This window comes from Scomber japonicus, chromosome 22 (assembly GCF_027409825.1).
Source record: "Scomber japonicus isolate fScoJap1 chromosome 22, fScoJap1.pri, whole genome shotgun sequence".
NCBI lineage: Eukaryota > Metazoa > Chordata > Actinopteri > Scombriformes > Scombridae > Scomber > Scomber japonicus.
Genome location: NC_070599.1, coordinates 27,488,804 through 27,500,929, shown reverse-complemented (window position 1 = coordinate 27,500,929; position 12,126 = coordinate 27,488,804).

The window sequence follows — 12,126 nt, the reverse complement described above, 5'->3', positions numbered from 1 at the left end:
CTCTCTTCAGGATTATTACTTAAATGTATGTCCACAAAACAGATAAAGTGCCCCTACCAAATGCTGACAATGAAAATCCACCGTAAGTCCAGTGTCCCACTAATTGATAATATATGCGATGCCCTGAAAAGATTCTTTTTGACAATGTATACCCTGTTTTTTTTTAGGGACCGAGCGGAAGGGCAAGGCTCCAGGCAAGGGCAGGACGCAAGGACCCTATTGTTTTTGTGTTGTTTATTATTATTATTCTACCGCCTCTTTGAGCCTTAATTTGACCCCCTAAACCTGCTCCAAAACTCACCAAATTTGGAACGCAAAATTCGATAAAATGGAAAAACAAACAACGTCGAACTCTCTAGCGCCATCTAGAAACACTAGAACGGCCACTACGCCTGATAGGAATGTCGTAGAAAGATCAAACCAAAACTCAATTTTTTGTCTTATCAAGACCTACAAATCATGTTCTGACATCCCTGACCTAAATCCAACAGGAAGTGCACAATTTGCCTTTTAAATGTATGATTTTGACAATTTTTCAGCCATTTAAAAAAATATATAAATTATTCCTGCATACTTTCAGCTACAGACTCCATTCAAACGTCAAAATGTAGCCGCAAGTCTCATCTATAGATGTGTGTAATTTGGTCTGGATATGTTTTATACTTCTTGATCTGCGGATCCTCATGTGCACCTTGTTCCTCTCCCATTCAAATCTCCATGCTGTCTGTGCATGCTCTGTCCTCATGCTGTCCAGTCGTTAACTACCATGGCAACGACTGTGTGTGTGTGTGTGTGTGTGTGTGTGTGTGTGTGTGTGCAGCTGGCTCATTTGTGCTGTGCAGTCATCCTGATCATTTGTGGTTTTAGTGTGCCACCCAGTGGAGAAAACTTGTAATGACTCATGATACCTGATGAGGAAAAGGTGTCTCAGTTTTCTGTTTCTAGTTCTAGTTTATTGACTATATTATTATGTTTTTAGATATCTGTGCAGTCTGTCAACTACTTCACTGACAAGTCTAGATCAAACATGAATTACAAGAGCATGACCTATATGGAGTTTATTCCCTATCTTAATTCAAGAGCATATTAAATGGATTTGAGAGCAGTATTTATTGATTTCATGCTCAGATTTTGTGATATTTTCTCTCAAAACTCTGCTCTCGCACTCAAATTTGCTCCCTCGCACTCGGTTACAACGCTGCTCGCACAGATTTCCTGCGCTCACACTCGAGTTCTTCCTCTCGCACTCAAGTAGTTTGTGCTCACGGATCTCTGCTCTGCTCTCGGATTTTTTGTGGCTCAAAGCTGTCAACCAATAGAAGGCCGGCTAGTATTGACCAATCAGACTGTCCCTGTTTGTTTATGGGTGCGTTCGCTGTTTTTCGAGGAGCGTCGCATACGGGCGGGCACTCTTTCAACCGGGTTTATCCACTCCTGACCTCCGCTGTAATAAATGTGGTTTCTTTCATTTTTTTGACCACTGTTGGTCAGTGTTTTGGTTTATGCTTTTGGTTCACTGTCAGTGCTCAGCTGTTTTAAGAGAGAAAGCTCTAAAAATCCACTCTACAAAACCCCCAAATATTGAGCTGTTATGTTTGAGGAGGATTTAGCAGCTAAAGAGCTAAATATTTCCCTCAGAAGTTGTTAGAGAACAAAAACAAAGAGAAAAGAGAGTGAATATTGGAGGTACAGTCACCGGTGTCATGACTCCAAATGAATGATAATGTTGATCATTTACTGCTGATGTGAAAATAAACAAGTGTTTTATATGACACAGATGATTGTTTTGTGTTTGAACAGGTTAGAAGCATAGACATATATATATATGTCTATGGTTAGAAGGGTCCAAGAACAGTGAACGCACCCATAAACAAACAGGGACAGTCTGATTGGTCAATACTAGCCGGCCTTCTATTGGTTGACAGCTTTGAGCCACAAAAAATCCGAGAGCAGAGCAGAGATCCGCGAGCACAAACTACTTGAGTGCGAGAGGAAGAACTCGAGTGTGAGCGCAGGAAATCTGTGCGAGCAGCGTTGTAACCGAGTGCGAGCATGCGCAGAGCAAATTTGAGTGCGAGAGCAGAGTTTTGAGAGAAAATATCACAAAATCTGAGCATGAAATCAATAAATACTGCTCTCAAATCCATTTAATATGCTCTTGAATTAAGATAGGGAATAAACTCCATAGACCTACAAACATATCTACAGGTTTCACTGGAAATAAATTCCTCTACTGTTTGACTCAAAACTTAATTTCAGTTGCTCAGTCTAAATGTCTACACAGACAGAGAGAGAGATAGTGTGTGTGATTGTGTGTGTGTGTGTATGTGTATGTGTGAGTGTGTGTGTATAGATGTGAGTGATCTACTTATTGCAGTGTCCGATAAAAGCCAGGGTCTGAAGACATCTAAATGCCCCTGACAGAAACCGTTCACTTCGCCACGGCCCGATGTGCGCAAGGGGGCGAGGTCCCGCCCAACGCTGCTTGCAGCTTTAATTTTTTTTTGTCATATCATTTCTGGCAACATCCATCTCCACCAGGACAGCAGCTCCTTCCCCTCATCATGACACATCACCTGCTGCTTTAATTCTAATATGTATGGTATGATATGTGAACATTAGGAACAAAAAAAGTTTTGATTTCATACATTTTTCGTTGGTGTCAGATTATTTATAACATAATGGTGATGAACACTGGTTGGAAGGGCCCCCTGGGAATTTTTGCTTAGGGCCCCAACAGACTCTAGAATCGCCTCTGTCTCCAAACTGCCTTGGAGAAGATCGTGCACAGTCAATTAATGGCCTTTCTGGAAGAGCATAATATTCTAGAGGTTTTCAAATCCGGTTTTACACAGCACTGAATCAGCTCTTTTTTTTTAACTTTGATTTTCATTTGTTTTTCCTTTTTTTTCTCTTTTTTTTTAAACAACAAATGGAAAGCAAAGAAAAAGGAACAAACAAATAAAACAAAGAACAATACCATTAGGGGAGTCTCATTCTTTGCATTTTCAAGTCCTCATTTCCTGAGTCATGTCCATTTTTCGTCTGTGTATTTAAATTGTGTCCATCTGCCCCATTTTTGCTCTCCCTGCTGCTCCTGCAGTCTCATGTGAAATGTCATCCTCCCCATCAAGTAGATTTCTTCCACTATTTCCAACCATTTGTCGTTATCAGTAAAACCTTACCTTACCAGGTATCACTTACATGTACATTTCCCTCATTGAAATTACACATATATAGAGTTTTACAATCCATAGGCATATTATATCCTATTATTATGCATCATTTCCTAAAATATTGAAAATTTACAACATTTCCAAAAGACATGAGCATGATCAGCATCTAATTCACCACATTCTCGCCAGCACATATGATTAGTATTTGAATATTTATTCTTAGTCTTAGGCATGATAAAGTAGCGTACTAAGTTCTTCCAGGAGAACTCCCTCCATGTCTGAGAATTAGTGGATATTTGATGCATCTTCCACGAATCAGCTCTTTTTTCTTTTGTTTTTTTTAAGTATATCTTTTGGGGCTTTTTGCCTTTAATGTACAGGTTTAGTAGAGAGAGACAGGAAACTGGAGGCAGAGACGGGGGAATGACATGCAGGATAGGACCGCTCGGTGCGGGATTCAAACCAGGGTCACCTGCAGTGAGGACTGTAGCCTCATCACATGGGGTAGGTGCTCTACCCACTGAGCTAAACACCACCACATGAATCAGCTATTTTAAGAGTTTTTAATGATATTTAGCTACTGTTAGCTACAGTCTGGTGACTGTGTATTCTTTGTGCTTTTAGATTTACTGCTGCATTAGACACAGTGGATCATGAAATACTGATTTCACGTTTGGAGCACTGGAGTTGTTCAGGTTGTACTTGGCTGATGGAACTTTCTGTGTCAGCCTTTGGTGACTCTGTATCCTCCTCTGCTCCTCTCTCGTGTGGAGTCTCACTGGGCTCAGTTCTTGGCCCTCTCCTCTTCCCTCTCTATTTGCTCCTGCTTGGTTCCATACTTAGGAAGCATGGCATTTCATTCCACTGTTATGTGGATGACAGTCAGATTTATGTGCCTCTTAAAAAGAAAGATGAATACGATGTCAGACTGTTACTTAAGTATCTCAATGACATAAAGGCCTGGATGGCTATGAACTTTTTACATTTCAATGATAAAAAGACAGAAGTGATGGTTTTTGGTGGCACCACTGGGAGCCCCCCTTTAGATATGGGTTCCTAGGCCCAGTATATCACAAATCTAGGGGTTAAAGTGGACCCTGATCTTAAAGGGACAGTTCGTGTTTTTGACATGATGTTGTATGACATCCTCACCATCAGTGTCATGCATCAGCAGTGGCTTTTTTGAAGGAAGTAGTTCCTAGTTTCTGGGCTCACGAAGATAAAGCGTTTTGCTTCGAAAAACAATATGTGTTCAAAAGAGTAAAACATTTGCATCACCAAACCGTTGTCAGTAAAAAAGTCAGACCTCACAATCACCTGGCACTATTTTCGCTCCCTTTGTATCACTGTGCACTGCCGCCTGTTGACAGCTGCGCACCTTTCCATCATTGAGCGATAAATGGTGGTGCACTTGTTCAAAGTGTCTATTAATGCCGACGGAGGTGGAGAGCTACTGCTGCCACGAATGGGAACCTGTCATGTCACAGATGCAAGATCTCTCAATTGATGAGGAGGCAGCGTACCAGCTGCTGTCTGCATAATCACAAATCCGCACCATTTTTTATATACATTTTTTGTCTAATAATATATTTACCTCTCTCTAGTTCTGTCGTTAGCTCTCTCGCGTATCCGAGCATGTAAACACTGTGAAACAGCTGATGGAAAGGTGCCCGGCTGTCAACAGGCGGTAGCGCGCAGTGATAAGAAGGGAGGGAAGATAGTGCCAGCTGATTGTGAGGTCTGACTTTACAGACAATGTAAAAAACTAAGTGGAAGCTCAGAGGGAAACGTGCCTTTGTTGTGTTGGCTCCTAAATTATGGAACGTTGAACAGGCCTCTTCTGTCTGTTTTTAAATCTCTTCTTAAAACCCATCTCTTCTCCTTGGCCTTTGACACAGTAAGATGTCTTATTTTCGTTGCTTTTTATTGCGTGGCTATTATTATTTTTACTCATGTTTTATGTTTTTAAATACATTTTTGTATTTTATATTTAATGTTGGGCCTCATGTGAGCTGTTATGTATCTTATTTATTCTTCTGTACAGCACTTTGGTTGTGTTAAAGTGCTTAACAAATAAAGTTGGATTGGATCTATGAATCCTGAGTTTGTTTGTGGTCTAAAGAAAGCAGCAGACTTTCACTCTCAGTCCTTCAGACGCTAGAAAACCTTCCAGTGGTTTAGTTAAAGTCAGACTGTGTTTCAGCGCCACCTGCTGCTCATTAACTGCAGCTGCTGCTGTTCCTGCAGGTTCAAGTCTGTTCTTCATTGTTTTACTCTGGATCAGTGGAGGAAAGTAACTAAGTACATTTACTCAAGTATTATACTGTAGTACAATTTGAGGTACTTGTACTTTAGCTGTCAAATAAATGTAGTGGAGTAGAAAGTACAATATTTCCCTCTGAGATGTAGAAAGTAGCATCACATGGAAATACTACAGTAAGTAACTCAAACTGTACTACAGTAAAGTACTAGTACCTCTAACTGTACTTAAGGAGAGTAATTAATGAATTACTTAGTTACTTTCCTCCACTGATCAGGAGTGAGTAAAACAATGAAGAACAGACTTGAACCTGCCATTATTCATAAATCCTTATACCTATGTATCACATTTATGAAGTAAACCTACTGCTCAGACCCAGGAACCTCTAAATTATTGCCTCAGATGAATTAACATTATTTTGCACACATGGTGCGAGCACAGGCGGGCTTCTGGTTTCCTTCCAGAGAAACAGCCAGCAGAGATTCCCCGATGACGTTTTGACTGGCCTGGAGGAGGAAAAGATCATAAGAATATAAAGAGCTGTCACCTGAAGACCAGAATGCATCAGAGATGGGGGACTCGAGTCAAGTGACTTGTTACTTACTTAAGTCGCCAGATTGAGGACTTGAGACTTGCTTGATCAACAGTGAGAAAATACTTGACTTGACTTGGACTTGCTACTCATGACTTGAGACTTGACTTAGACTTGCATGCAATGACTCGACAAGTCATTGCTGTCTTGGTTAATTGGTGAATAATTATAAAAATATATATTTTCGATTGGATGTTTCCTGTTGCATGTGGGCGAACCTGGCAACCAGTAATCTCTCTACTAGGTGATGCGCCCGCCATCTACAGTAGAGCGGTCGGGGTTTGGAAGATGGAAAGTGCTACCAGTTCTGCTATCAGGGCCTGAATTTCAGCGCGGGATTGCGGGTATTGCGCACAATTTAATTGATTCCCGCAAATCCAACACTTATAATGCGGGAAATTCCAGCACACATTTACAGCGATGTATATTAATGTTCAACCAACGTCTGCAGCGGGCCGGAACCGCTGTGTCCGACTGTCTGACTGCGACCCTGAACACACCTGTAGCTCTCTGTACCTCCCGCTAGCATAACACAGACAAGCTAACAGTGATATTAAGTTTAAGGAAACAAACACAGACAAGCTAACAGTGATATTAAGTTTAAGGAAACAAACACAGACCGCTGGTTAAAACATAAATCTACATCATCTGAGGCAGAACCTGCTCAGAAAAAACAGCGGAGCCTGAAAATCTAATGAAAACAGCGCCATGCGATGTCACCATTAACAACGTTAATCCTCAGACAGGTAACTGTGACGTTACTATACACTATGCTGCGGTGCTGTGCGTTTCATCAGCTGATGTTACAAAACGTCAATTTTAAGTTCAGATGTTTCTCATTCAACAGACCTGAAGAGAGAGAGAGTGAGAGACATTCAACAAAAACATGACGAAGATGAATATAACTACGTAACTGTATAATACTAGAGAACTTGTAATTTCTATAAAATATAGTTCAGAGAGTAATAGACTCACTGGCTTCCAATCTAATTTAATCCAATACAGCAGCTCTGCTATTCTACATTTATGAAGTTTATACATTTTTTGACAAGAAGGTGAAAATTCTGCTTTATGTTATTATTGAGTGATTGTGGTGTATTAGGGTGAATTATATTGAAAGGTGTTCCTAATATTTTGTCCACTCCATTAACATACATGAGGAGGTACACCACCACCACTTAGTATAACCTTAGTAATAAACAAAGTAGAATTATCACTTTTTTGACAATGTCAACAAAAACTGAAAATATATGAACTCCAAAGAAGCAGAATTTATAGCAGAGCTGTTGTATTGGATTTAATTATATTGCACGTGTTCCTAATGAAGTTGCAGGTGACTGTAGTTCAGAGAATAAAACTATTTACTTACTAAGTATTTACTAAATAACTAATTACTATATAATATAGTTCCTTAAATTGAAGGAAAGTGGCAAAAATCTGTGGTAAGAATAGGACAAGGTGCAACCTATAGTCCCCTCAACAAAGTAAAATCCCCCTTATATGAAGCATTTAAGGGGGGAATTCCCCCCTCTTTTAAAAAATTAATTTCAGGCCCTGTGCTACTGCAGTCAGTGTTCCCAAAATCATAAAATTTGGATTTAAAGACTATTCAACTCAACAAAAGAAACGATTCGCTGTGTGCAATGTGTGCAGCGCAAAAATATCCGACACATCCAGCTTATCATATTTCTATGACTTGACTTGTGACTTGCTTGACCTAAGCTATGACTTGACTTGACTTGACTTGACTCGACTCTCACAAAAATGACTTGGGACTTGCTTGAGACTTGAAGGTTAAGACTTGAGAATTGCTTGAGACTTGCATATGTGTGACTTACTCCCATCTCTGGAATGCATGCATCATAATATATTCATTTGTTGTTGTCAAAAACAGGCTGAATGCAAAACTTTATGAAGTGTTTACTTAAAGGGCCTTTTCTCTGTACGTTGCTGGTGAAAGTTACAAGATTACAAAAACTTAAGAAAACATAGGTAACTAAAGATTAAAAGAATAAAATAAGGTGACTAAGTTAAGAATGTGTGAGGTGAAGAAAAGAAAAGATGGACAAAGCAAAACCTGAAACAACGCAAAGCCCATCCAGGTCAGCAAAGCCGGTTTCAGATGTGTGCAGCTAGTTTTTGTCTGGAAAGGGTCTGGAAAGGGTTCCCGTCAAGTGGAAGACTTGTTTGGTTCCAGACTTGTTTGGGTCCAGTCCCCAAGACCTTGTGCCCCAAGGAGCTCAACCACTTCAGACCTGTGGCTTTAACCTCTCACGTGATGAAGGCATTTGAGAGGATCGTTTTGAACCATTTCCGCCCTCTGGTGAACCCTTATATGGATGCCCTGCAGTTTGCACATCAGCCTGGCATTGGGGTGGATGATGCTGTCATCTACTTGCTGCAGAGATCCCTGTCTCACCTGGAGGACACTGGAAATACTGTGATGATCACTTTTTTATTTCTCCAGCACTTTCAATACAGTTCAACCTGCACTGCTCAAAATGTAGCTGGACAGAGTGGGGGTCAGTGACCAGATGGCTACATGGACCCCTGACTACCTCACAGACAGGCTCCAGTACGTGAGGTTACAGGACTGCGTGTCTGATGTGGTGGTCTGCAGCACAGGGCCCCTTCAGGGTACAGTACTCTCACCTTGCCTCTTCACCCTGTATACAGCAGACTTCTGTTACTCAACAGACAGTTGTCACCTCCAGAAGTTCTCAGCTGCCGTGTTCTGACAAAAACTAGAAAGAGAGATCATATTACTCCCATCTTGGCTTCACTGCATTGGCTTCCTATAAAATTCAGAATAGAATTCAAAATCCTCCTCCTCACCTTCAAAGCTCTTAATGGTCAGGCTCCATCATATCTTAAAGAACTGATAGTACCTTATGTACCTATTAGAACACTGCGCTCCCAGCATGCAGGTCTACTTGTGGTTTCTAGTATCTCTAAAAGTAGAACAGGAGGCAGAGCCTTCAGCTATCAGGCTCTCCTGTGGAACCATCTTCCAGATTTGGTCGGGGGGGCAGAGCCCTCTCTACATTTAAGAGTAGGCTTAAAACTTTCCTTTTTGATAAGGCAAGGCAAGGCAAGGCAAGGCAGTTTTATTTATATAGAGCATTTCATACACAATGGCAACTCAATGTGCTTTACAAAAACAGAAACATTAAAACATACAATTAATGTATGTTATAATAAAAACAAAGTACAGAAAAATAGAAAGACATAAATAAAATGCTAGAATTGAGCATTAAATATAAGATTGCAGCATAAAATAATAAATTAGCTTTAAAATCATTAAAAGGACATAGAGTGCAAATGAAAGATTAAAATGTAAAGTGCTTTAAAAGAGCTCAATCATAAGCTCAGGAGAAGAGAAATGTTTTTAACCTGGATTTAAAAATGATTTCAGTTCTGCTGGTAGTTTGTTCCAGTTGTGTAAAAGCTGTATCATCATGTTTAGTTTGAACTCTGGGCTCAACTATCTGACCTGAGTCAGTAGATCTCAGAGCTCTGGGCTCAACTATCTGACCTGAGTCAGTAGATCTCAGAGCTCTACTGGGTTTATATTCTACTAACATGTCATTCATGTATTCTGGACCTAAACCATTCAGTGATTTGTAGACCAGGGTTGAGGTTAGAACTGGAGTAATGTGCTCTGATCTCTTTGTTCTGGTTAAAACTCGAGCTGCAGCTGTTTAATGCTTTTTTGTGGGAGTCCAGTCAGAAGACCGTTACAGTAGTTGAGTCTACTTGAGATGAAAGCATGAATCAACTTCTCCTGGTCTGTTTGAGACATAAAACCCTTCACTCTGGATATGTTCTTAAGCTGATAGAAGCTGTTTTGGTGACTGATTTGATGTGACTGCTGAAGGTCAGATCTGAGTCAATCAGCACGCCAAGGTTTCGGACTTGGTCCGTAGTTTTTAGAGAGAGTGACTCCAGATGTTTACTGACAGCAATCCTCTTCTCTTTATTGCCAAAAACAATGACCTCAGTTTTGTCCTGATTTAATTGAAGGAAATTTTGGTTCATCCAATTAGTGACTTGCTCTAAACAGTGACACAGTGACTGTATTGGACTGTAGTCATCTGGGGACAGTGCTAGGTATATCTATGTGTCATCTGCATAACTGTGATAGTCTACATTAGAGTTCTGCAGAATCTGACCCCTGACCCAAGGGCAGCATATATAGACTGAACAGAAGGGGTCCAAGAACTGACCCCTGACCCAAAGGCAGCATGTATAGACTGAACAGAAGGGGTCCAAGAACTGAGCCCTGAGGAACTCCACACGTCATAGCCACTCGATCAGATTCATAACTTCCAATGGTCACAAAATAACTCCGCTCTTCCAAGTAGGACCTGAACCAGTCTAGGACTGTTCCGCTGAGTCCTGCCCAAGTTTCCAACCTGCTCATCAGTATACTGTGATCCACAGTGTCAAACACAGCACTGAGATCCAACAGGACCAGAACTGACACCTTGCCTGAGTCAGTGTTCAACCGTATGTCATTTAACACTCTAATAAGAGCTGTTTCTGTACTGTGGTTAGGTCGGAAGCCTGATTGAAATTTGTCAAAAAGGCCACTGGAGTTCAAGAAATTGCTGAGTTGATTAAAAACCACTTTAAAGCTTATAGTTAGGGCTCTTAGAGCTCTTAGCTTATACTGCTATAGGTTTAGACTGCCGGGGGAATCCCATGATGCACTGGGCTCCTCTCTCCTCCTCCCTCTCTCTCTCTATCCATCCATCTATATCCATTAACATTCATGTTCTATTAATGCATCAATAAGTTAAACTTCTTCCCCGGAGTTGTCTGTGCTTTCTGGTCTCACAGGTAATCTGGGCCTGGAGACGTCCGGATGACAGATTCCAGTCCTGGACCTTCAATGTGCTTCTCTCTCCTCTCCTTCCTCTCTCTCCTCTCTACTCCAACCGGTCCAGGCAGATGTTCTCGCACTCTGAGTCTGGTTCTGAGGGTTCTTCCTGTTAAAAGGGAGTTTTTTCTCTCCACTGTCACCAAGTGCTGCTCATGTGGGAATGTTGGGTCTCTTTAAAGTTAAAACCTGAAGAGTTCAGTTTAGACCTGCTCTATGTGGAAAGAGCCTTGAGATAACTCTGTTGTGATTTGGCGCCATACAAATAAAGATTGATTGATTGATTGATTGATTGATTGATTGATAAGATTAATACCAAAAATTGTATTGATATTGTTTAAAATTCAAATAAACAGTTGATATGTAAAATTGAATTATATTTATAATCAGGAGCTTATACAGAATTGCAGCTTAAGTTCTGAAGTGAAAAAAAGTAAGTCTTATTATCAGCTGGACAGTCACCTTCAAACCACTCTAACAGTATGAAATGTAACATACAAATGATTGATTGATTGTAAGTGTCGCTGTCAGATGAATCCAGTGAAGTAAAAGTATTTTTTTCTTATTGAAATGTAGCAGAGTAGAAGTATAAATTAACATAAATAGCAGTTGTAGTGAAATACAGTAAATATATTTTAATATTTCCTCCAGTTGGTTCATTTAATGATTAACACAAAATAGTTTAGTAATAATTCACGTCATAAAACCGGTGTCATTATAAACCAGTAGTGTAATACCCAGTATGACCAGCAGGTGGTAGCAGATATTACAGAGTGATTGATGAGCACTTAAAATAAAACCAGGCAGGTGTTTTTCCAGGTACACTTTACTAATATCAGTAAATGCAGTAAATGATTACTTGTTATATGTCAAAACATAACAAATATATATACAGATATTGTCATCTCCTTATATTTATCTCATTAGTGACACTTTTCATGAAAATTGTTTTAAAAAAGAACAATTTGCAGATGAGACAAACAGAGTTTCTTAGTCTACAGTTTAAATGCTGAATAATCACTTCAGAGAGCAACGAGTTGATCTGGAATTATTTTATCGCACTTTAGCCTCCCGCCTCTGGGGGGCGCTACAGCTCTCTGCAGTTCTGTTCACTGCCAGGAAATACTGATTATTATCTGCTGTGAAATGTAGTGTGTCTGCCTGTAGGTGGTGCTGTTGAGCCCTGTTTTCATTCTGAAAATAGAAATGTCTATGA